General features: G+C 44.9%; 8 non-coding genes across 8 annotated transcripts; all 8 read right to left on the minus strand.

Moving 5' to 3' along the window:
• Positions 1-6425: 6425 nt before the first annotated feature.
• On the minus strand, positions 6426-6584 carry LOC135040524 (U1 spliceosomal RNA). The gene has a single exon (XR_010234417.1). It is a non-coding gene; the product is annotated as a U1 spliceosomal RNA (small nuclear RNA).
• A 152-nt stretch (positions 6585-6736) lies between these two features.
• LOC135040515 (U1 spliceosomal RNA) lies at positions 6737-6900 on the minus strand. Its single transcript, XR_010234409.1, has one exon. It is a non-coding gene; the product is annotated as a U1 spliceosomal RNA (small nuclear RNA).
• A 670-nt stretch (positions 6901-7570) lies between these two features.
• Positions 7571-7733, minus strand: LOC135040526 (U1 spliceosomal RNA). The gene has a single exon (XR_010234419.1). It is a non-coding gene; the product is annotated as a U1 spliceosomal RNA (small nuclear RNA).
• Positions 7734-7885: 152 nt separating this feature from the next.
• LOC135040519 (U1 spliceosomal RNA) lies at positions 7886-8049 on the minus strand. Its single transcript, XR_010234412.1, has one exon. It is a non-coding gene; the product is annotated as a U1 spliceosomal RNA (small nuclear RNA).
• A 671-nt stretch (positions 8050-8720) lies between these two features.
• Positions 8721-8883, minus strand: LOC135040525 (U1 spliceosomal RNA). The gene has a single exon (XR_010234418.1). It is a non-coding gene; the product is annotated as a U1 spliceosomal RNA (small nuclear RNA).
• A 152-nt stretch (positions 8884-9035) lies between these two features.
• Positions 9036-9199, minus strand: LOC135040514 (U1 spliceosomal RNA). Its single transcript, XR_010234408.1, has one exon. It is a non-coding gene; the product is annotated as a U1 spliceosomal RNA (small nuclear RNA).
• A 673-nt stretch (positions 9200-9872) lies between these two features.
• On the minus strand, positions 9873-10035 carry LOC135040523 (U1 spliceosomal RNA). Its single transcript, XR_010234416.1, has one exon. It is a non-coding gene; the product is annotated as a U1 spliceosomal RNA (small nuclear RNA).
• Positions 10036-10187: 152 nt separating this feature from the next.
• On the minus strand, positions 10188-10351 carry LOC135040517 (U1 spliceosomal RNA). The gene has a single exon (XR_010234411.1). It is a non-coding gene; the product is annotated as a U1 spliceosomal RNA (small nuclear RNA).
• Positions 10352-25860: the final 15509 nt, after the last annotated feature.

The raw sequence follows: 25860 nt of genomic DNA on the forward strand, positions 1-25860 counted from the left end.
ATCAGAGTTAGATTTGATTCAGTGGTTTTATAAAAAACAGCTAGGAAGCACAATTTAGCAGTGGGTTGCAGAGAAAAAAAATATGCTGGCAAAAAAATCCAATTGAGTGATTAAACAGCTCTTCATTTTCTGGTTTATTTTTATGCTAACAAATTTGTTCTCTGAAAAGTGTCCACAAAGCCAAGTCTCTGATTAACACCTTTGTAGGGATGGTTTTTCACCTATTACTAAATTAAACTTGCTTCATTGGAAAGGCAGCAAGATGCATCCTCATTTCAATGTCTACTGAAATAATACAGGTTGACACCAGGAAACATTAACGCCACTGCATCCTTGCTGCTTTCTCATGTGGAAGTCTGTTTAATGTGAAAACAAGGTGATATCTAATTAGCACACAGGTAAGGAATTAAGAAAATCTTTATTTAAGGGTGAAGATGTTTCTCACAAAATCGTTGCCCCAATGCATCATTGAAATTCAAGCTGGAAAGATGATTTTAATATATCACTTGTACATTTTGTATTGCTCTTCTGGTGACAATGTAGTTTGTTTTTGTCAATTACCATTTTAATAATAGGGTAAAGAAAATGAAGTGGATTTTTGAAAGAAAACAATACTGTCAATATACTATTAAAACAAATTAAAATGGTAAAAGTTATTGTACTTTAAGTAAAAATAAAAGAGCAAAAATATCAATCCCAGTTTTGGATTACTTTAATTAACAAAAAAAAATGCATATAGCAAAGGATAATTTCAATCTGCCTACCTCTGGGTTATGGGCCCAGCATGCTTCCATTGCAGTACTCTGCTGCACATGTAAGTGCAAGAGATCCTGAAGCACTCACTCATCATGGGAAAGTACCAATGTGTTTCTTCGTTGGTTGATGGAAGAAACATCTTACAAAAACTCTCCAGATTATTGACTTTTTAAAGTTTTTCTAGGAAACGTTCTAGATGAATGCTTATTAGCCTTTGTCAGTATGTACTTTTGCAAAGTGTCTCTGTGGCGCAATTGGTTAGTGTGTAAGGCTATTAACAAAAGGTTGGTGGTTCAATCCCACCCAGGAATGTAATTGACCTTGTGATCAGATTTTGGTGATATTTAAGTAGACAAGTCAAAATTTCAAACCCCCTCTTATTGTGTAGGTTACCTGGCCTTCTCTGATGTAATCAGAGTTAGATTTGATTCAGTGATTTTATTAAAAACAGCTAGGAAGCACAATTTAGCAGTGGGTTGCAGATAAAAAAAATATGCTGGCAAAAAAATACAATTGAGTGATTAAACAGCTCTTCATTTTCTGGCTTTATTTTTATGCTAACAAATTTGTTCTCTGAAAAGTGTCCACAAAGCCAAGTCTCTGATTAACACCTTTGTAGGGATGGTTTTTCACCTATTACTAAATTAAACTTGCTTCATTGGAAAGGCAGCAAGATGCATCCTCATTTCAATGTCTACTGAAATAATACAGGTTGACACCAGGAAACATTAACGCCACTGCATCCTTGCTGCTTTCTCATGTGGAAGTCTGTTTAATGTGAAAACAAGGTGATATCTAATTAGCACACAGGTAAGGAATTAAGAAAATCTTTATTTAAGGGTGAAGATGTTTCTCACAAAATCGTTGCCCCAATGCATCATTGAAATTCAAGCTGGAAAGATGATTTTAATATATCACTTGTACATTTTGTATTGCTCTTCTGGTGACAATGTAGTTTGTTTTTGTCAATTACCATTTTTTTTAATAATAGGGTAAAGAAAATTAAGTGGATTTTTGAAAGAAAACAATACTGTCAATATACTATCAAAACAAATTAAAATGGTAAAAGTTATTGTACTTTAAGTAAAAATAAAAGAGCCAAAATATCAATCCCAGTTTTGGATTACTTTAATTAACAAAAAAAATGCATATAGCAAAGGATAGTTTCAATCTGCCTACCTCTGGGTTATGGGCCCAGCATGCTTCCATTGCAGTACTCTGCTGCACATGTAAGTGCAAGAGATCCTGAAGCACTCACTCATCATGGGAAAGTACCAATGTGTTTCTTCATTGGTTGATGTAAGAAACATCTTACAAAAACTCTCCAGATTATTGACTTTTTAAAGTTTTTCTAGGAAACGTTCTAGATGAATGCTTATTAGCCTTTGTCAGTATGTACTTTTGCAAAGTGTCTCTGTGGCGCAATTGGTTAGTGTATAAGGCTATTAACCGAAAGGTTGGTGGTTCAATCCCACCCAGGGACGTAATTGACCTTGTGATCAGATTTTGGTGATATTTAAGTAGACAAGTCAAAATTTCAAACCCCATCTTATTGTGTAGGGTACCTGGCCTTCTCTGATGTAATCAGAGTTAGATTTGATTCATTGATTTTATAAAAACAGCTAGGAAGCACAATTTAGCAGTGGTTTGCAGAGAAAAAAAAATATGCTGGCAGAAAAATCCAATTGAGTGATTAAACAGGTCTTCATTTTCTGGCTTTATTTTTATGCTAACAAATTTGTTCTCTGAAAAGTGTCCACAAAGCCAAGTCTCTGATTAACACCTTTGTAAGGATGGTTTTTCACCTATTACTAAATTAAACTTGCTTCATTGGAAAGGCAGCAAGATGCATCCTCATTTCAATGTCTACTGAAATAATACAAGTTGACACCAGGAAACATTAACGCCACTGCATCCTTGCTGCTTTCTCATGTGGAAGTCTGTTTAATGTGAAAACAAGGTGATATCTAATTATCACACAGGTAAGGAATTAAGAAAATCTTTATTTAAGGGTGAAGATGTTTCTCACAAAATCGTTGCCCTAATGCATCATTGAAATTCAAGCTGGAAAGATGATTTTAATATATCACTTGTACATTTTGTATTGCTCTTCTGGTGACAATGTAGTTTGTTTTTGTCAATTACCATTTTAATAATAGGGTAAAGAAAATTAAGTGGATTTTTGAAAGAAAACAATACTGTCAATATACTGTCAAAACAAATTAAAATGGTAAAAGTTATTGTACTTTAAGTAAAAATAAAAGAGCCAAAATATCAATCCCAGTTTTGGATTACTTTAATTAACAAAAAAAATGCATATAGCAAAGGATAGTTTCAATCTGCCTACCTCTGGGTTATGGGCCCAGCATGCTTCCATTGCAGTACTCTGCTGCACATGTAAGTGCAAAAGATCCTGAAGCACTCACTCATCATGGGAAAGTACCAATGTGTTTCTTCATTGGTTGATGGAAGAAACATCTTACAAAAACTCTCCAGATTATTGACTTTTTAAAGTTTTTCTAGGAAACGTTCTAGATGAATGCTTATTAGATTTTGTCAGTATGTACTTTGGCAAAGTGTCTCTGTGGCGCAATTGGTTAGTGTGTAAGGCTATTAACCAAAAGGTTGGTGGTTCAATCCCACCCAGGGACGTAATTGACCTTGTGTTCAGATTTTGGTGATCTTTAAGTAGACAAGTCAAAATTTCAAACCCCCTCTTATTGTGTAGGGTACCTGGCCTTCTCTGATGTTATCAGAGTTAGATTTGATTCAGTGATTTTATAAAAAAAACAGCTAGGAAGCACAATTTAGCAGTGGGTTGCAGAGAAAAAAAAAATATGCTGGCAAAAAAATCCAATTGAGTGATTAAACAGCTCTTCATTTTCTGGTTTATTTTTATGCTAACAAATTTGTTCTCTGAAAAGTGTCCACAAAGCCAAGTCTCTGATTAACACCTTTGTAGGGATGGTTTTTCACCTATTACTAAATTAAACTTGCTTCATTGGAAAGGCAGCAAGATGCATCCTCATTTCAATGTCTACTGAAATAATACAGGTTGACACCAGGAAACATTAACGCCACTGCATCCTTGCTGCTTTCTCATGTGGAAGTCTGTTTAATGTGAAAACAAGGTGATATCTAATTAGCACACAGGTAAGGAATTAAGAAAATCTTTATTTAAGGGTGAAGATGTTTCTCACAAAATCGTTGCCCCAATGCATCATTGAAATTCAAGCTGGAAAGATGATTTTAATATATCACTTGTACATTTTGTATTGCTCTTCTGGTGACAATGTAGTTTGTTTTTGTCAATTACCATTTTAATAATAGGGTAAAGAAAATTAAGTGGATTTTTGAAAGAAAACAATACTGTCAATATACTATCAAAACAAATTAAAATGGTAAAAGTTATTGTACTTTAAGTAAAAATAAAAGAGCCAAAATATCAATCCCAGTTTTGGATTACTTTAATTAACAAAAAAAATGCATATAGCAAAGGATAGTTTCAATCTGCCTACCTCTGGGTTATGGGCCCAGCATGCTTCCATTGCAGTACTCTGCTGCACATGTAAGTGCAAAAGATCCTGAAGCACTCACTCATCATGGGAAAGTACCAATGTGTTTCTTCATTGGTTGATGGAAGAAACATCTTACAAAAACTCTCCAGATTATTGACTTTTTAAAGTTTTTCTAGGAAACGTTCTAGATGAATGCTTATTAGATTTTGTCAGTATGTACTTTTGCAAAGTGTCTCTGTGGTGCAATTGGTTAGTGTGTAAGGCTATTAACCAAAAGGTTGGTGGTTCAATCCCACCCAGGGACGTAATTGACTTTGTGTTCAGATTTTGGTAATCTTTAAGTAGACAAGTCAAAATTTCAAACCCCCTCTTATTGTGTAGGGTACCTGGCCTTCTCTGATGTTATCAGAGTTAGATTTGATTCAGTGATTTTATAAAAAACAGCTAGGAAGCACAATTTAGCAGTGGGTTGCAGAGAAAAAAAATATGCTGGCAAAAAAATCCAATTGAGTGATTAAACAGCTCTTCATTTTCTGGTTTATTTTTATGCTAACAAATTTGTTCTCTGAAAAGTGTCCACAAAGCCAAGTCTCTGATTAACACCTTTGTAGGGATGGTTTTTCACCTATTACTAAATTAAACTTGCTTCATTGGAAAGGCAGCAAGATGCATCCTCATTTCAATGTCTACTGAAATAATACAGGTTGACACCAGGAAACATTAACGCCACTGCATCCTTGCTGCTTTCTCATGTGGAAGTCTGTTTAATGTGAAAACAAGGTGATATCTAATTAGCACACAGGTAAGGAATTAAGTAAATCTTTATTTAAGGGTGAAGATGTTTCTCACAAAATCGTTGCCCCAATGCATCATTGAAATTCAAGCTGGAAAGATGATTTTAATATATCACTTGTACATTTTGTATTGCTCTTCTGGTGACAATGTAGTTTGTTTTTGTCAATTACCATTTTAATAATAGGGTAAAGAAAATTAAGTGGATTTTTGAAAGAAAACAATACTGTCAATATACTATTAAAACAAATTAAAATGGTAAAAGTTATTGTACTTTAAGTAAAAATAAAAGAGCCAAAATATCAATCCCAGTTTTTTGATTACTTTAATTAACAAAAAAAAAGCATATAGCAGAGGATATTTTCAATCTGCCTACCTCTGGGTTATGGGCCCAGCATGCTTCCATTGCTGTACTCTGCTGCACATGTAAGTGCAAGAGATCCTGAAGCACTCACTCATCATGGGAAAGTACCAATGTGTTTCTTCGTTGGTTGATGGAAGAAACATCTTACAAAAACTCTCCAGATTATTGACTTTTTTAAGTTTTTCTAGGAAACGTTTTAGATGAATGCTTATTAGCATTTGTCAGTTTGTACTTTTGCAAAGTGTCTCTGTGGCGCAATCAGTTAGTGTGTACGGCTGTTAACCAAAAGGTTGGTGGTTCAATCCCACCCAGGGACGTAATTGACCTTGTGATCAGATTTTGGTGATATTTAAGTAGACAAGTCAAAATTTCAAACCCCATCTTATTGTGTAGGGTACCTGGCCTTCTCTGATGTAATCAGAGTTAGATTTGATTCATTGATTTTATAAAAACAGCTAGGAAGCACAATTTAGCAGTGGTTTGCAGAGAAAAAAAATATGCTGGCAGAAAAATCCAATTGAGTGATTAAACAGCTCTTCATTTTCTGGCTTTATTTTTATGCTAACAAATTTGTTCTCTGAAAAGTGTCCACAAAGCCAAGTCTCTGATTAACACCTTTGTAAGGATGGTTTTTCACCTATTACTAAATTAAACTTGCTTCATTGGAAAGGCAGCAAGATGCATCCTCATTTCAATGTCTACTGAAATAATACAAGTTGACACCAGGAAACATTAACGCCACTGCATCCTTGCTGTTTTCTCATGTGGAAGTCTGTTTAATGCGAAAACAAGGTGATATCTAATTATCACACAGGTAAGGAATTAAGAAAATCTTTATTTAAGGGTGAAGATGTTTCTCACAAAATCGTTGCCCTAATGCATCATTGAAATTCAAGCTGGAAAGATGATTTTAATATATCACTTGTACATTTTGTATTGCTCTTCTGGTGACAATGTAGTTTGTTTTTGTCAATTACCATTTTAATAATAGGGTAAAGAAAATTAAGTGGATTTTTGAAAGAAAACAAATTATGCAGTCAAGTTTCCCACATTTGGGGAAATCGCAGGAGCAGCACACCCAGAGTGCAATGGGTGAGCCTTGCCCTGGGAGAAGCACCTTCATGATCATAGTATCTCACCTGGCAGGTAAGTAGGAGTTGGGCTTGAGCTGGGGAGGGTCGATGCTCGGGCACCCCCCTGTCAAGTGAAGGAGATCCAACTGAGGCAGCACAAGGGAACTCTCGAAAGAAGAACAAGGCTAGAGGAAGATCTGAGACAAATAAATCTGACTTTTACCAGAGCTGACCAGAGGAAAGCACAAACACAGTCCCCCACTACCACAAATAATGCAGTCGAGTTTCCCACATTTGGGGAAATCATAGGAGTCAGCATACCCAGAATGCAATGAATGAACCTCACCCTGGGAGAACAATCTTCATGACCATGGTATCTCCTATGCAAAATAAGTATGATTTGGGATAGAGCTGGGGAGGGCCGCTGCTCAGGCACATCTCTGTCAAGTAAAGGAGATTCAACTGAGGCAGCACAAGGGAACTCTCATCTGGGGACAACAACTGCTGGGAGAACACATATTTTCAGATGAACATGGGAGGGCAGAAGGCTGCCTAATACTGAAGCACCCCCAAACAACAAACCAAATGCAACAACTAGTACAAGCATTCCTGGGGGAAGGCCTACAGCAGATGGATTTGCATATGGTGATGTCATCCAAGCAGTGGGTCAAAGTTGGCTTCAACCCTCGTCTGCATATGAAAAGAAAAAAGGGATGTGCAGGGCATGGCGTCCTTTTGTGGCGCTTGGATGACCCCTAATTCACATTAAACATCTCCACCCTCCTTCGGTGTGGGTCTCATGTTGGCTATGCCCCAGCCCCTGAAGCATTCAAGATGATTTCTTGCAGCAGCTGGGCACTGTAACAGCTCCAGAGCTGTTCTGTAAGGCATGTAAAAGGGTGTGGGCCCTGCAGCACTACCTGTAGTATGCATTGTGCGTTGGAAGGCACAAGTAAGCAGACGGGAGATGTCAGGATAGTGCGCAAGGGCATAGAAGGGAGCGGCTCAAGAAAAGAGAAGTGGAAACAGACAGCAAACTAGGCTGGAGAGAGACCTGAGACAAAGAGATCTGAATTATACGAGAGCCGACCAGGGGAAACACAAATTATGCAGTCAAGTTTCCCACATTTGGGGAAATCACAGGGGCAGCACACCCAGAGTGCAATGGGTGAGCCTTGCCCTGGGAGAAGCACCTACATGATCATAGTATCTCACCTGGCAGGTAAGTAGGAGTTGGGCTAGAGCTGCGAAGGGTCGCTGCTCGGGTACCCCCCTGTCAAGTGAAGGAGATCCAACTGAGGCAGCACAAGGGAACTCTCGAAAGAGGAACAAGGCTAGAGGAAGATCTGAGACAAAGAAATCTGATTTTTACCAGAGTTGACCAGAAGAAAGCACAAACACAGTCCCCCACTACCACAAATAATGCAGTTGAGTTTCCCACATTTGGTGAAATCACAGGGGTCAGCATACCCAGAATGCAATGAATGAACCTCACCCTGGGAGAACAATCTTCATGACCATGGTATCTCCTATGCAAAATAAGTATGATTTGGGATAGGGCTGGGGAGGGCCGCTGCTCAGGCACATCTCTGTCAAGTAAAGGAGATTCAACTGAGGCAGCACAAGGGAACTCTCATCTGGGGACAACAACTGCAGGGAGAACACATATTTTCAGATGAACATGGGAGGGCAGAAGGCTGCCTAATACTGAAGCACCCCCAAACAACAAACCAAATGCAACAACTAGTGCAAGCATTCCTGGGGGAAGGCCTGCAGCAGATGGATTTGCATATGGTGATGTCATCCAAGCAGTTGGTCAAAGTTGGCTTCAACCCTCGTCTGCATATGAAAAGAAAAAAGGGATGTGCAGGGCATGGCGTCCTTTTGTGGCGCTTGGATGACCCCTAATTCGCATTAAACATCTCCACCATCCTTCGGTGTGGGGCTCATGTTGGCTATGCCCCAGCCCCTGAAGCATTCAAGATGATTTCTTGCAGCAGCTGGGCACTGTAACAGCTCCAGAGCTGCTCTGTAAAGCATGTAAAAGGGTGTGGGCCCTGCAGCACTACCTGTAGTATGCATTGTGCGGTGGAAGGCACAAAGTAAGCAGACGGGAGAGGTCAGGATAGTGCGCAAGGGCATAGAAGGGAGCGGCTCAAGAAAAGAGAAGTGGAAACAGACAGCAAACTAGGCTGGAGAAAGACCTGAGACAAAGAGATCTGAATTATATGAGAGCCGACCAGAGGAAACACAAATTATGCAGTCAAGTGTCCCACATTTGGGGAAATCGCAGGAGCAGCACACCCAAAGTGCAATGGGTGAGCCTTGCCCTGGGAGAAGCACCTTCCTGATCATAGTATCTCACCTGGCAGGTAAATAGGAGTTGGGCTAGAGCTGGGGAGGGTCGCTGCTCGTGCACCCCCCTGTCAAGTGAAGGAGATCCAACTGAGGCAGCACAAGGGAACTCTCGAAAGAAGAACAAGGCTAGAGGAAGATCTGAGACAAAGAAATCTGACTTTTACCAGAGTTGACCAGAAGAAAGCACAAACACAGTCCCCCACTACCACAAATAATGCAGTCGAGTTTCCCACATTTGGGGAAATCACAGGGGTCAGCATACCCAGAATGCAATGAATGAACCTCACCCTGGGAGAACAATCTTCATGACCATGGTATCTCCTATGCAAAATAAGTATGATTTGGGATAGGGCTGGGGAGGGCCGCTGCTCAGGCACATCTCTGTCAAGTAAAGGAGATTCAACTGAGGCAGCACAAGGGAACTCTCATCTGGGGACAACAACTGCAGGGAGAACACATATTTTCAGATGAACATGGGAGGGCAGAAGGCTGCCTAATACTGAAGCACCCCCAAACAACAAACCAAATGCAACAACTAGTGCAAGCATTCCTGGGGGAAGGCCTGCAGCAGATTGATTTGCATATGGTAATGCCATCCAAGCAGTGGGTCAAAGTTGGCTTCAACCCTCGTCTGCATATCAAAAAAGAGAAAAGGGGCGTGCAGGGCATGGCGGCCTTTTGCGGCGCTTGGATGACCCCTAGTTCGCATTAAACACCTCCACCCTCCTTCGGTGTGGGGCTCATGTTGGCTATGCCCCAGCCCCTGAAGCATTCAAGCTGATTTCTTACAGCAGCTGGGCACTGTAACAGCTCCAGAGCTGCTCTGTAAGGCAAGTAAAAGGGTGTGGGCCCTGCAGCACTACCTGTAGTTTGCATTGTGCATTGGAAGGCACAAAGTAAGCAGACGGGAGAAGTCAGGATAGTGCGCAAGGGCATAGAAGGGAGCGGCTCAAGAAAAGAGAAGTGGAAACAGACAGCAAACTAGGCTGGAGAGAGACCTGAGACAAAGAGATCTGAATTATACGAGAGCCGACCAGGGGAAACACAAATTATGCAGTCAAGTGTCCCACATTTGGGGAAATTGCAGGAGCAGCACACCCAGAGTGCAATGGGTGAGCCTTGCCCTGGGAGAAGCACCTTCATGATCATAGTATCTCACCTGGCAGGTAAGTAGGAGTTGGGCTAGAGCTGGGGAGGGTCGCTGCTCGGGCACCCCCCTGTCAAGTGAAGGAGATCCAACTGAGGCAGCACAAGGGAACTCTTGAAAGAGGAACAAGGCTAGAGGAAGATCTGAGACAAATAAATCTGACTTTTACCAGAGCTGACCAGAGGAAAGCACAAACATAGTCCCCCTCTACCACAAATAATGCAGTCGAGTTTCCCACATTTGGGGAAATCACAGGGGTCAGCATACCCAGAATGCAATGAATGAACCTCACCCTGGGAGAACAATCTTCATGACCATGGTATCTCCTATGCAAAATAAGTATGATTTGGGATAGGGCTGGGGAGGGCCGCTGCTCAGGCACATCTCTGTCAAGTAAAGGAGATTCAACTGAGGCAGCACAAGGGAACTCTCATCTGGGGACAACAACTGCAGGGAGAACACATATTTTCAGATGAACATGGGAGGGCAGAAGGCTGCCTAATACTGAAGCACCCCCAAACAACAAACCAAATGCAACAACTAGTACAAGCATTCCTGGGGGAAGGCCTGCAGCAGATGGATTTGCATATGGTGATGTCATCCAAGCAGTGGGTCAAAGTTGGCTTCAACCCTCATCTGCATATGAAAAGAGAAAAGGGGCGTGCAGGGCATGGCGGCCTTTTGCGGCGCTTGGATGACCCCTAGTTCGCATTAAACACCTGCACCCTCATTCGGTGTGGGGCTCATGTTGGCTATGCCCCAGCCCCTGAAGCATTCAAGCTGATTTCTTGCAGCAGCTGGGCACTGTAACAGCTCCAGAGCTGCTCTGTAAGGCAAATAAAAGGGTGTGGGCCCTGCAGCACTACCTGTAGTTCGCATTGTGCGTTGGAAGGCACAAAGTAAGCAGACGGGAGAAGTCAGGATAGTGCGCAAGGGCATAGAAGGGAGCGGCTCAAGAAAAGAGAAGTGGAAACAGACAGCAAACTAGGCTGGAGAGAGACCTGAGACAAAGAGATCTGAATTATATGAGAGCCGACCAGGGGAAACACAAATTATGCAGTCAAGTATTGGAAAATTCAGGGCTATGTCGTGTAGATGATGGCCTAACAGGAGGCTTTAAAATTTTCTTTCTAGTGTCCTTCGTTTGGGAGAAAAATGCAAAGGTACAAGACAGCTTTTCCTTGCCAATATCTCTCTTTTGCAAAGAGCTGCGCATTGGAAAATTCAGGGCTATGTCGTGTAGATGATGGCCTAACAGGAGGCTTTAAAATTTTCTTTCTAGTGTCCTTCGTTTGGGAGAAAAATGCAAAGGTACAAGACAGCTTTTCCTTGCCAATATCTCTCTTTTGCAAAGAGCTACGCATTGGAAAATTCAGGGCTATGTCGTGTAGATGATGGCCTAACAGGAGGCTTTAAAATTTTCTTTCTAGTGACCTTCGTTTGGGAGAAAAATGCAAAGGTACAAGACAGCTTTTCCTTGCCAATATCTCTCTTTTGCAAAGAGCTGCGCATTGGAAAATTCAGGGCTATGTCGTGTAGATGATGGCCTAACAGGAGGCTTTAAAATTTTCTTTCTAGTGTCCTTCGTTTGGGAGAAAAATGCAATGGTACAAGACAGCTTTTCCTTGCCAATATCTCTCTTTTGCAAAGAGCTGCGCATTGGAAAATTCAGGGCTATGTCGTGTAGATGATGGCCTAACAGGAGGCTTTAAAATTTTCTTTCTAGTGTCCTTCGTTTGGGAGAAAAATGCAAAGGTACAAGACAGCTTTTCCTTGCCAATATCTCTCTTTTGCAAAGAGCTACGCATTGGAAAATTCAGGGCTATGTCGTGTAGATGATGGCCTAACAGGAGGCTTTAAAATTTTCTTTCTAGTGACCTTCGTTTGGGAGAAAAATGCAAAGGTACAAGACAGCTTTTCCTTGCCAATATCTCTCTTTTGCAAAGAGCTGCGCATTGGAAAATTCAGGGCTATGTCGTGTAGATGATGGCCTAACAGGAGGCTTTAAAATTTTCTTTCTAGTGTCCTTCGTTTGGGAGAAAAATGCAAAGGTACAAGACAGCTTTTCCTTGCCAATATCTCTCTTTTGCAAAGAGCTACGCATTGGAAAATTTAGGGCTATGTCGTGTAGATGATGGCCTAACAGGAGGCTTTAAAATTTTCTTTCTAGTGTCCTTCGTTTGGGAGAAAAATGCAATGGTACAAGACAGCTTTTCCTTGCCAATATCTCTCTTTTGCAAAGAGCTGCGCATTGGAAAATTCAGGGCTATGTCGTGTAGATGATGGCCTAACAGGAGGCTTTAAAATTTTCTTTCTAGTGTCCTTCGTTTGGGAGAAAAATGCAAAGGTACAAGACAGCTTTTCCTTGCCAATATCTCTCTTTTGCAAAGAGCTGCGCATTGGAAAATTCAGGGCTATGTCGTGTAGATGATGGCCTAACAGGAGGCTTTAAAATTTTCTTTCTAGTGTCCTTCGTTTGGGAGAAAAATGCAATGGTACAAGACAGCTTTTCCTTGCCAATATCTCTCTTTTGCAAAGAGCTGCGCATTGGAAAATTCAGGGCTATGTCGTGTAGATGATGGCCTAACAGGAGGCTTTAAAATTCTCTTTCTAGTGTCCTTCGTTTGGGAGAAAAATGCAAAGGTACAAGACAGCTTTTCCTTGCCAATATCTCTCTTTTGCAAAGAGCTACGCATTGGAAAATTCAGGGCTATGTCGTGTAGATGATGGCCTAACAGGAGGCTTTAAAATTTTCTTTCTAGTGTCCTTCGTTTGGGAGAAAAATGCAAAGGTACAAGACAGCTTTTCCTTGCCAATACTGAAGACAATTTCCCCACAAGGCCCTTTGGAGAGACAGAGAGAGAGTATGCCAGCACATACCCCAGCGCTATATAACCCAGGAATAGCACAGTAACTTAATGTTTGAACAATCGGTGAGGGGGAACATCTTGAAACCCCAGTTTGTACCCTTGGGACACTATTTGTAAAACACACGAGTCCATGTCCGAATGAATCCAGAACTGACTGAAGAGTTTTAGACGTGCCCCCACTGGTGCGGGCTCCTGCAAGAGAGCCCCAGCGTCATGCAGTGGATTTGGCAGAAGCAGAGGATGATCTCTGCTCCTGCGATCTTGAAGAGGATGCAGACCTCTTCTCTCTTCTCCTTCCTCTACCTGCAAAGAAAGGGGAATCTTAACTTCTTGCATATCTATTGGGCCGAAATGACTGCATCAGAGAATGATGCGTCTTCATCCGTTGGGAGGGAACATAGGGCAAGAAGGTTGACTTACCTGCGGGAGCTGCCGAGATCAAATTAACTAGGCAGTCACCAAACAAGGCTTCACCTTCATAGGGAAGAGACTCCCTTTCTTCTTGGAGTCAGCATCAGCATTCTCTTGGTGAATCCACAATGCCCTCCTATTCGACACTGCCATGAAATTGGCCCGTGAACTCAAGAGTCCTATATCCCTTGCAGTCTCACGTAAGTATGCTGCAGTGTCCTTGATATGATACAACGTAAGGAGTATCCCATCTCTCCAGGGTATCTATATCGGATGACAAGGTATTCGACCAATTCTTGAATACTACTACTCACCCATGCACATGTAATGGCAGGTCTAAGTAATGTACCCGTGGTTACATAACTAGAAATAATGTAGCTTCCTGCATACGATCCGCTGGATTTGTGACAGGGCCCCGTGCAGAACAGGGGGTGACTCCCACTTTATTCTGTCCGCGGCGGGAAATGAATAAACAACCAGAATCCTTTTGGGGATTTGAAACCATCTTGTCGAGCTGGCCCAGACTTTCTCAAACAGAGATGGAGGAACGTTACATCAGCTTTCATTATATATCTATATATACATACATATAGACCCCTTTGTCAGGAACAGCAGGGTCTTCAGTGATTTTAATATGTCCTTAATATCCACAATCATGTACTGAATGCTCCTTGCCAATATTGGATCTAATCAGGAAACATTATGGTCGACATAAGTATCAGTATCCGTGTCAGTATCAGTGTGTAGTAACTGGGCAAAATAACATTTTTGCGACCCAGCGGGGCCTGAGGGAAAAGAAACATAGCCATGAATATCACATCTATTCTCTACGTCTGTGTCTGGGACACAGATTTATCCAACCTTACTCTGATATTACTGAAACATTTACCCAGTCAGTTATTGGTGGTGCCAACAGGGCCACCATCATATGTCTGCTTTCCTAATATAGTTTCCTCTTGGGAAAAACATTCAGCCACCGACATGTTGACACACATATACCAAGTACCCACAGACACACCGGCTTATGGGGGACAGACCGTCAGTAAATCTGTCAGAGGGACACAGAGGATTTTTCAGCTCACAATCCAGCGCCAAAAGTACACAGTCTGGGAAATAATAAACTCTATAGTGATAGACTTGTAATGCTCTAAAGATGTTCTGGTGAGGTGAGGAAGAAGCCCCGCCGCTGTAATGGCGCGTATCTGTCCCGCTCAGAAATAATTAATTACGCTATTGGGGTAAGGACAGTGCCCAGGCACTAATGTCCACTTTTTCCAGCCTTTTGTGAGGAATTTATGCTGCCCAGGGTGCCCCCCCCCCCCGTGCCCTGCACCCTGCAGTGCCTGTGTTTGTGTGTGAGCATGGCGCGCAGCGTTCCGCTCGCTGCTCGGTACCTCAGAATGCCGTCACTGAAGAAGAAGTCTTCTGTTCTTCTGCTACTCACCTGTCTTCTGGCTCTGTAAGGGGGTGACGGCAGGCTGCGGGAGTGTGCATCTAGGCGTACCCAGCGATCAGCACCCTCAGGAGCTAATGGTGTCCTGTCAGCCTGAAGCAGAGCCATTGAACTCACTAGAAGTTGGTCATACTTCTCTCCCCTAAGTCCAACGAAGCAGGGAGACTGTTGCCAGCAGCCTCCCTGAAAATAAAAAAAACTAACTAGTCTTTTCAGAGAAACTCAGTAGAGCTCCTCTGTAGTGCATCCAGTATCACTGCGCACAATACTAAAACTGGAGTCTGGAGGAGGGGCATAGAGGGAGGAGACAGTTCACACCCTTTGAAAGTCTTAAAGTGCCCATGTCTCCTGCGGATCCCGTCTATACCCCATGGTTCTTAATGTGACCCCAGCATCCTCTAGGACGTATGAGAAAACAAATAACGCACACACGAGGAGGAGAGAACTAAGGAAGTTATAAGGAGAAGAGGGGAGGGAGGGGGGGTTGAAAGGTAAGGTAGTAAAGGCATATTGGATAAACTACAACCTTATACATCAGGCATGTCCAAACTGCGGCCCTCCAGCTGTTGTGAAACTACATATCCCAGCATGCCCAGACACAGTTTTGCTGTCAGGGAATGCTAAAGCTGCGTCAGGGCATGCTGGGATGAGTAGTTTCTCAACAGCTGGAGGGCCGCAGTTTGGACATGCCTGTTATACATATTCGTTAATGTACCAGTAGTTAGAAGTAGAAGAGCTCTAACAGAAACCACAAAGCTTATCTAAAGCCACACCACACTGGATATGCCCAATCTCATTTGATTTTTGAAGCAAAGCAGTATTGGACTTTGTTAATACATGGATGGGAGACTGCTTGGTAGTATCAGATTCTTTAGGTGTTTTTAAACTACCAACACCATTTTCTTGGTACATTTAATTTTTACATGTATTCTTTTATGTACCAGAAGTTAGAAGTAGAAGAGCTGTAACAGAAACCACCAGCTCATCTACAGCCACAGCACACTGGATTTGCCCAATCTCTCCTGATCATGGAAGCTGAGCAGTGTTGGTCCTGGTTTTAGTACTTGGATGGGAGACCACAAGGAAATACCAGGAGCTGTGTGTATTTTTACAATACTAACACCGTTCTCTTGATACATTCCATTTTGAAACATTGGGGCAGATCTATTAAGCCTGGTGAACTGATAAAGTGCAATGTGATAAAGTACCAGCCAGTCAGCTCCTAACTGTCATTTTTCAAACCCAGCCTGTGACATGGCAATTAGGAGCTGATTGGCTGGTACTTTATCACCATGCAAATTATCATTTCACCAGGTTTAATAAATCGGCTGCTTACTCATTTATGTACGAGTAGTTAGAAGTAGAAGAACTCTAACAGAAACCACTAAGCTCATCTACAGCCACACCACACTGTATATGCCCAATATCACCTGATTTTAGGCCTGGTTTGTTCTTGGATGTGAGACCACCTGGGAATACCAGGTGCTGTAGGTAGTTTTATACTACCAACACCGTTCTCTTGATGCATTATATTTTGAAACTTATTCATTGATGTACCAGTAGTTAGAAGTAGAAGTTAGAAACAGCAAACATCATCTACAGCCGCATCACACTGGATATGTCCAATCTCATCTGATGTTGGAAGCTAAGCAGTGTTGTGCCTGGTTAGTTTTTGGATTTCAGGTCCTGCCTTCTGGTTTGGCCACGGCACCTCGGAAATTCACCAAGGTCATGGCCGTGATAACGACCCTTCACCATCGGTGGACCAGGGAGGAATCTCTCCTCCCGATAAACATTCTGGAATTGCGGGCAGTGTTCAATTCATTGACACTGGCCCTGCCTCTAGTACAGAACAGGCCTGTTCAAGTACAATCGGACAACGACACCACGGTAGCAGTGGTGGGATTCAGCCGGTTCGCACCGGTTCCATAGAACTGATACCTAATATTAGGTACAGTTCTGAGAACCGTTTGCTAATGAGCACTGCCAGGGATATATTTGCACCGGAAGCCCTCTATCCTAGCCTGAGCTGCCGCCCGCACACCAGCCCGCCAGCACAGACCGGTGACCGCAACAGGGCCGAGCGTCATTGTTTGTGTACCACTGCAGAGTTCCTCTGCGCCCGGCCCTGTCCTGCTGACTCCTCCTCTCCCTGGAGTCCTGACATGCGCAGTAAGCATGTCCAGACGCTGAGAGAGGGTGGACCGGGCGCGGAGGAACTCTGCAGTGCTACACAGACACAAGGCCCTGTTGCGGTCTGTGCGGGGGGGCGGGTGTGCGGACGGCAGCTCAGGTTAAGCAGGGGTGACAGAGGGCTCCACCACTGGTTCCGGAATGCCCGTTCCTATGAGGCACCATTTTCAGGAGCGGAGCGGTCACTCACCTATCACCACCTACCACCAGCGTGCAGCTGCATCGAGGAATCAAGTGCAGGACCTGTCCTGTGGTAAGGGCGACTGGCTGGGGGGGTATGTATGTAGTCCCTCTTTTCATCTACTTTTGTGTACCTCTTTTATTGTTCTTATTGGAGTATTAAATACGTGAATTATTAAACTACCTTTAGGTATGTCTTTTGGTATACTTAAAATGGTCATTAGGACATAGAACCGGTTGTTAATTTATTTGAATCCCACCACTGCACTGTAGTGTACACAAATCATCAAGGCGGCACTCGAAATTGCATGGCAAAGCTGGAAGTATCAAAAATCCTCAGTTGGGTAGAACGTCATCTGCCAGCAATATCGGCAGTGTTCATTCCCGGAGTCCTCAACTGGGAAGCGGATTTCCTCAGTCGTCAGTACGTTCACGCTGGAGAGTGGAGAGGCCGCAGCAGAAATGTCTGCACTGGTGTCAGTAGGTGACTGAGGCAGGGATGACTGGGAGATAGTGGGTGACTGAAGCATGTATGACTGGGAGATAGTGGGTGACTGAGGCCGGGGTGACTGGGAGATAGTCAGTGACTAAGGCAGGGGTGATAGGGATATAGTGGATGACTGTGGCAGGGGTGACAGGGACAGTAGGAGACTGAGGCAGGGGTGACAGGGATAGTGGGTGACTGAGGCAGGGGTGATAGGGTGACAGTGGGTGACTGAGGCAGAGGTGACAGGGATAGCGGGTGACTGAGGTAGGGGTGATATGGAGATAGTGGTTGACTGAGGCAGGGGTGACAGAGATAGTGGGTGACTAAAGCAGGGGTGACTGGTATAGTGGGTGACTGAGGCAGGGGTCGCAGGTATAGTGGTTAACTGAGGCAGCGGTGACTGGGAGATAGTGGGTAACTGGGGCAGGGGTGACAGGGAAAGTGTGTGACTCAGGCAGGGGTGATAGGGAGATAGTCGGCAGCAGATCACTGCCTTGCTGACAGCAGCACATCCCTGCTTCACTGACAGCAGCACATCCCTGCCTCATTGACAGCAGCACATACCTGCCTCACTTATAGCAGCACATCCCTGCCTCACTGGCAGCAGCAGATCCCTGCCTCACTGGCAGCAGCAGATCACTGCTTCACTGACAGCAGCACATCCCTGCCTCACTGGCAGCAGCAGATCCCTGCCTTACTGACAGCTGTATTCAGACCTGATCTCTGCTGTGCATATTCACACAACAGGAGATCAGGTCTGAAGTGTGTGTGTGTGTGTGTGTGTGTGTGTGTGCTGGTGCCGCAGTGCACCGGCACATGCCAGAGATGCGATCAGCATCTCTGCCCAGTGAGCGCCTCTGCCAACACATACTTATCTTGCATATGAGATCTCTTGATCATGAAGATAGTTCTCACAGGGTGAGGTTCATCCATTACATTTTAAAGTAGGAAGGTACAAATTACATATTCAAATTACATATATGTGCTGGATTCAAATGTTTTCCCCCCTTCCTTTCTCAATTGTGCCCATCAGCAGCTATTCTAATGTTGCTGCCAATGGGTGTGACACATTCATTTCTTCTGTGGGGTACACTGGACTCCACAAGGATTCACATTGTGGTGTAGAGTAGGATCTTGATCTGAGGCACCAACAGGCTCAAAGCTTTTGACTGTTCCCAAGATGCTCAGCGCCCCCTGCTCTATAACCTCGCTTCCATGAACAGGGAGCTAAGTTTGTAGTTGGTGCCTTCAGTAGCAGGACACTTAACAGGGGGCTGCCTCAGGCAGCCTATACTTAGCTATTAATTTTGACAAGAAAAGAAGAACTTTTTTTATAAGAATGTACAAGGGCTGCAGCAGGCTAGGTCTAATAGACATCTTTACTGCAGCTCCATCACTCCCAGCGGCGCAGTATTCTCCCGTGCCCTGGTTGCTGGGTCACTGCAGCGGAGGCTCCGGTTTCTTCCTAAGGTCAGTCACACACACACCGCCCTCCGGGATCACGAGGCCGCTGATGAAAGGGAGGTAAGGGGCTTCTGTGCCCACACTATACCGTGATCCAGCATGGCTGTAGGGGGCGGGCCGTGTGCGCACTGGCGTGGACACTGATTACTGGGCAGCCGCTCCACTAGCCACCAGGGACAGTTAAGGAGCACAGCTCTGGGGGGTTTTCTCCTATATTAACCCCATTTTATACTACCTGCAGTGCATTGTGATAGGTAATAGAGCCTGATTCAGGTTGGATTGCAATCACAATAAGCAATCCAACTGCAAAAATTGCTAAGAGCATACGCATGCGCCTGCATTTTCTGTTACTGTCAATCGGTGCGGGGGGGGGGGTCAGCAACACTCCATTTCAAAGTCGGAGATGGAGCGGTGCGGGGGCAGGGCTTCAACGGAGAAACAGGAGGCGTGGTCAGAGCGGCTGCATGACATCACATGCAGCCGTTGCGATCACAAAAATGGTGGCGGCTTCCTGCGCACACGTACAGTCTGCACCAACAGGAGGCTAACCCATTTTTTATGATCACGCTGAACTGCACTGAGACTGCAATTTCAGCGTGGTCAAGAAGGGAGGCGGCATGCTGGGTGGCCATGCCCTGTGATGGGTGGCCCCAGCATGCGAACCAAAGGATTGCAAATTCTGTTACTTAGCAGAATTTGCAATCCTTACTGAATTAGGCCATTGATTACAAAATTGTAAACAATATTTGAAGTTTTTCTTCAGGGACTAACACAAAAGATGCTTGGGGCTACTAACACATGGGTAAGCCACGTAAAGCTTCCCATGGGTCAGTGGCATCACAACGGGGTTGCGGCACACACCCGAGTGTCACCCGCCAAGTGGGGTGACACAAAAGTGCCGGCTCTTCTTCAGTGACAGAATATGGGTGTTTCACTGTGACATTACGTGCAATACCCAGTTTCTGTCACTGTGCAGGAGCCAGCACCACTCACACACTAGTCCCCGGGTACAGCCCCCAACCCCCGGGATACCTGCAGCAACAAAATGGTGATTCAGGCCACGCCCCTACCTATGAGACCATGCCTCCTTTTTACCATTGCGCTGCTTATCTGCGCGCACTGCATTACAATCTCCCTCGCCGCCTCTCTGGGTGTCACCAGTGATAGTGACACCTCTGCCATGCTTGTAGCAGCTGGTCCTAAGATCTACGCCTCCAGCCCTGAGTGTTTTCCCTTGTGACTTGTTGATCATCATAGCGAAGCAGATGCTTACAGAAAACTGCAGGGGTTTAGATTGAAAAGAAAAACATTGACGAACCCATCATTTCAGCGACAGGGTCTGCCACACGACTGACTGAAATGACTGGTTGGTTTGGGCCCCCACCAAAAAAGAATCAATCAATCTCTCCTTGCACAAACTGGCTCTACAGAGGCAAGATGTCCACCTCATCATCCTCCGATTCCTCACCCCTTTCACTGTGTACATCCCCCTCCTCACAGATTATTAATTCGTCCCCACTGGAATCCACCATCTCAGATCCCTGTGTACTTTCTGGAGGCAATTGCTGGTGAATGTCTCCACGGAGGAATTGATTATAATTAATTTTGATGATCATCATCTTCTCCACATTTTCTGGAAGTAACCTTGTACGCCGATTGCTGACAAGGTGAGCGGCCGCACTAAACACTCTTTCGGAGTACACACTGGAGGGAGGGCAACTTAGGTAGAATAAAGCCAGTTTGTGCAAGGGCCTCCAAATTGCCTCTTTTTCTCCACCATTCTTTCAAAGGTGACAGAATCATATGCAGTGACAGTAGACGACATGTCAGTAATCGTTGCCAGGTCCTTCAGTCTGGACCAGATGTCAGCACTCACTCCAGACTGCCCTGCATCACCGCCAGTGGGTGGGCTCGGAATTCTTAGCCTTTTCCTCGCACCCCCAGTTGCGGGAGAATGTGAAGGAGGAGCTGTTGACGGGTCACGTTCCGCTTGACTTGACAATTTTCTCACCAGCAGGTCTTTGAACCTCTGCAGACTTGTGTCTGCCGGAAAGAGAGATACAATGTAGGTTTTAAATCTAGGATCGAGCACGGCGGCCAAAATGTAGTGCTCTGATTTCAACAGATTGAATCCTGGTTAAGCAAATTAAGGGCTCCATCCACAAGTCCCACATGCCTAGTTGAATCGCTCTGTTTTAGCTCCTCCTTCAATGTCTCCAGCTTCTTCTGCAAAAGCCTGATGAGGGGAATGACCTGACTCAGGCTGGCAGTGTCTGAACTGACTTCACGTGTGGAAAGTTCAAAGGGTTGCAGAACCTTGCACAACGTTGAAATCATTCTCCACTGCGCTTGAGTCAGGTGCATTCCCCCTCCTTTGCCTATATCGTGGGCAGATGTATAGGCTTGAATGGCCTTTTGCTGCTCCTCCATCCTCTGAAGCATATAGAGGGTTGAATTCCACCTCGTTACCACCTCTTGCTTCAGATGATGGCAGGGCAGGTTCAGGAATGTTTGGTGGTGCTCCAGTCTTCGGCATGCGGTGGCTGAAGGCAGAAAGTGGCCCGCAATTCTTCGGGCCACCGACAGCATCTCTTGCACGCCCCTGTCGTTTTTTAAATAATTCTGCACCACCAAGTTCAATGTATGTGCAAAACATGGGACGTGCTGGAATTTGCCCAGATGTAATGCACGCACAATATTGGTGGCGTTGTCCGATGTCACAAATCCCCAGGAGAGTTCAATTGGGGTAAGCCATTCTGCGATGATGTTCCTCAGTTTCCGTAAGAGGTTGTCAGCTGTGTGCCTCTTATGGAAAGCGGTGATACAAAGCGTAGCCTGCCTAGGAACGAGTTGGCAATTGCGAGATGCTGCTACTGGTGCCGCCGCTGCTGTTCTTGCTGCGGGAGGCAATACATCTACCCAGTGGGCTGTCACAGTCATATAGTCCTGAGTCTGCCCTGCTCCACTTAACCACAGACAAGTGGACATTGGGTACAACTGCATTTTTTAGGACACTGGTGACTCTTTTTCTGAGGTCTGTGTACATTTTCGGTATCGCCTGCCTAGAGAAATGGAACCTAGAGGGTATTTGGTACCGTGGACACAGTACCTCAATCAAGTCTCTAGTTGCCTCTAAATTAACGATGGATACCGGAACCACGTTTTTCACCACCCAGACCTGAGTTATCCGCTTTGCAGCAGGATGACTGCTGTGATATTTCATCTTCCTCGCAAAGGACTGTTGGACAGTCAATTGCTTACTGGAAGAAGTACAAGTGGTCTTCCGACTTCCCCTCTGGGATGACGATCGACTCCCAGCAGCAACAACAGCAGCGCCAGCAGCAGTAGGCGTTACACTCAAGGATGCATCGGAGGAATCCCAGGCAGGAGAGGACTCGTCAGACTTGCCAGTGACATGGCCTGCAGGACTATTGGCTCTCCTGTCTAAGGAGGAAATTGACACTGAGGGAGTTGGTGGTGTGGTTTGCAGGAGCTTGGTTACAAGAGGAAGGGATTTAGTGGTTAGTGGACTGCTTCCGCTGTCATCCAAAGTTTTTGAACTTGTCACTGACTTATGATGAATGCGCTGCAGGTGACGTATAAGGGAGGATGTTCCGAGGTGGTTAACGTCCTTATCCCTACTTATTACAGCTTGACAAAGGCAACACACGGCTTGACACCTGTTGTCCGCATTTGTGTACAGGATGCATACCTTCATGTCCCCATTTATCCACCTCATCAGGCGTAACTCAGATTTGCGGTACAGGACTGTCATTGCCAATTTCAGACGTTGCTGTTTGGTCTCTCCATGGCCCTGAGAATTTTCACCAAGGTAATGGCGGAAATGATGGTGCTCCTGTGCAAGCAAGGTGTCACAATTATCCCGTACTTGGGCGATCTCATAAAAGCGAGATCAAGAGAGCAGTTGCTGAACAGCGTATCACTTTCACTGAAAGTGTTACAGCAACACGGCTGGATTCTCAATATCCCGAAGTCGCAGTTGATTCCTACTACTCGTCTGTCTTTCTTGGGCATGATTCTGGACACAGACCAGAAGAAGGTTTATCTCCTGATAGAAAAGGCCCAGGAACTCATGACTCTTGTCAGGAACCTATTGAAACCAAAACAGGTGTCAGTGCATCACTGCACTCGAGTCCTGGGAAAGATGGTGGCATCATACGAGGCCATTCCATTCGGCAGGTTCCATGCGAGGACTTTCCAATGGGACCTACTGGACAAGTGGTCCGGGTCACATTTACAGATGCATTGGTTGATCACCCTGTCCCCCAGGGTCAGGGTATCACTCTTGTGGTGGCTGCAGAGTGCTCACCTTCTCGAGGGATGCAGATTCAGCATTCAGGGCTGGATCCTGGTGACCACAGACGCAAGCCTCCAAGGTTGGGGAGCAGTCACACAGGGAAGAAATTTCCAAGGTCTTTGGTCAAGTCAAGAGACTTGTCTTCACATCAACATCCTGGAACTAAGGGCCATATACAATGCCCTACGTCAAGCGGAGACCTTACTTTGCGACCAACCGGTTCTGATCCAGTCAGACAACGTCACCGCAGTGGCTCATGTAAACCGCCAAGGCGGCACAAGAAGCAGAGTGGCGATGGCACAAGCCACCAGAATTCTTCGCTGGGTGGAGAATCACGCAAGCGCACTGTCAGCAGTGTTCATTCCGGGAGTGGACAACTGGGAAGCAGACATCCTCAGCAGACACGACCTACATCCGGGAGAGTGGGGACTTCATCAGGAAGTCTTTGCACAGATTACAAGTCGGTGGGAACTGCCACAGATAGACATGATGCCGTCCCGGCTCAACAAAAAGCTACAGAGGTATTGCGCAAGGTCAAGAGACCCTCAGGCAGTAGCTGTAGACGCCCTAGTGACACCGTGGGTGTTCCGGTCGGTATTTCCTCCTCTTCCTCTCATACCCAAGGTGTTGAGGATAATAAGACAAAGAGGAGTGAGAACAATCCTCATTGTTCCAGATTGGCCACGGAGGACCTGGTATCCGGATCTGCAGGAAATGCTCACAGAAGATCTGTGGCCTCTCCCTCTAAGACAGGACCTGTTGCATCAGGGGCCCTGTCTGTTCCAAGACTTACCGCGGCTGCGTTTGACGGCATGGCGGTTGAATGCCGGATCCTAGCATTCCGGTTGAGGTCATCCCTACGCTGATAAAGGCTAGGAAGGATGTAACGTTAAAACATTACACCGTATATGGCGAAATTATGTTTCTTGGTGTGAGGCCAGGAATGCTCCTACGGAAGAATTCCATCTGGGCCGTTTCCTTCACTTCCTACAAACTGGAGTGAATTTGGGCCTAAAATTAGGCTCTATTAAGGTCCAGATTTCGGCCTTATCCATTTTCTTTCAAAAAGAATTGGCTTCTCTTCCAGAAGTTCAGACTTTTGTAAAAGGAGTGCTGCATATTCAGCCTCCTTTTGTGCCTCCGGTGGCACCTTGGGACCTTAACGTGGTGTTAAGTTTTCTAAAATTACACTGGTTTGAACCACTTAAAACAGTGGAGTTAAAATATCTCACATGGAAGGTGGTCATGTTATTAGCCTTGGCTTCGGCTAGGCGAGTGTCGGAATTAGCGGCTTTGTCACATAAAAGCCCATATTTGGTATTCCATGTGGATAGAGCGGAATTGCAGACCCGTCCTCAATTCCTACCAAAAGTGGTCTCATCTTTTCATATGAACCAACCTATTGTGGTGCCTGTGGCTACGCGTGACTTGGAGGATTCCGAGTTACTTGATGTGGTTAGGGCTTTGAAAATTTACGTGGCCAGGACGGCTAGAGTCAGGAAAACTGAAGCGCTGTTTGTCCTGTATGCAACCAACAAGATTGGTGCCCCTGCTTCAAAGCAGGCTATTGCTCGCCGGATTTGTAACACGATTTAGCAAGCGCATTCTATGGCTGGATTGCAGTTACTGAAATCGGTCAAGGCCCATTCCACGAGGAAAGTGGGCTCTTCTTGGGCGGCTGCCCGAGGGGTCTCGGCGCTACAGCTGTGTCAAGCTGCTACTTGGTCGGGTTCACACACCTTTGCAAAATACTATAAGTTTGATACCCTGGCTGAGGAGGAACTCATGTTTGCTCAATCGGTGCTGCAGAGTCATCCGCACTCTCCCGCCCGTTTTGGAGCATTGGTATAATCCCCATGGTCCTTACGGAGTCCCCAGCATCCTCTAGGACGTTAGAGAAAATAAGATTTTAAACCTACTGGTAAATATTTTTCTCGTAGTCCGTAGAGGATGCTGGGCGCCCGTCCCAAGTGCGGACTACTTCTGCAATACTTGTATATAGTTATTGCTTCAATAAGGGTTATGTTATAGTTGCATCGGTCCTGCACTGATGCTATGTTGTTTTTTCATACTGATAACTGGGTAGTTTATCACAAGTTATACGGTGTGATTGGTGTGGCTGGTATGAATCTTGCCCAGGATTAACAAAATCCTTTCCTCATACTGTCCGTCTCCTCTGGGCACAGTTTCTCTAACTGTGGCATAGAGGGAGGAGCCAGTGCACACCCAGAACTAAAGTCTTTCTTAAAGTGCCCATGTCTCCTGTGGAGCCCGTCTATCCCCATGGTCCTTACGGAGTCCCCAGCATCCTCTACGGACTACGAGAAAAAGATTTACCGGTAGGTTTAAAATCTTATTTTCTACTTTATTCTTTTCTATCCTAGTTTATTACGACCAACTCTCATCCAAGGAGTTTGATATTCTACTACCTGCATGCAATTTAAATTGCTTAAATTGTTTATATGGTTGATTTGTC

The sequence above is a fragment of the Pseudophryne corroboree genome, unplaced genomic scaffold, assembly GCF_028390025.1.
Source record: "Pseudophryne corroboree isolate aPseCor3 unplaced genomic scaffold, aPseCor3.hap2 scaffold_743, whole genome shotgun sequence".
Taxonomy (NCBI): domain Eukaryota; kingdom Metazoa; phylum Chordata; class Amphibia; order Anura; family Myobatrachidae; genus Pseudophryne; species Pseudophryne corroboree.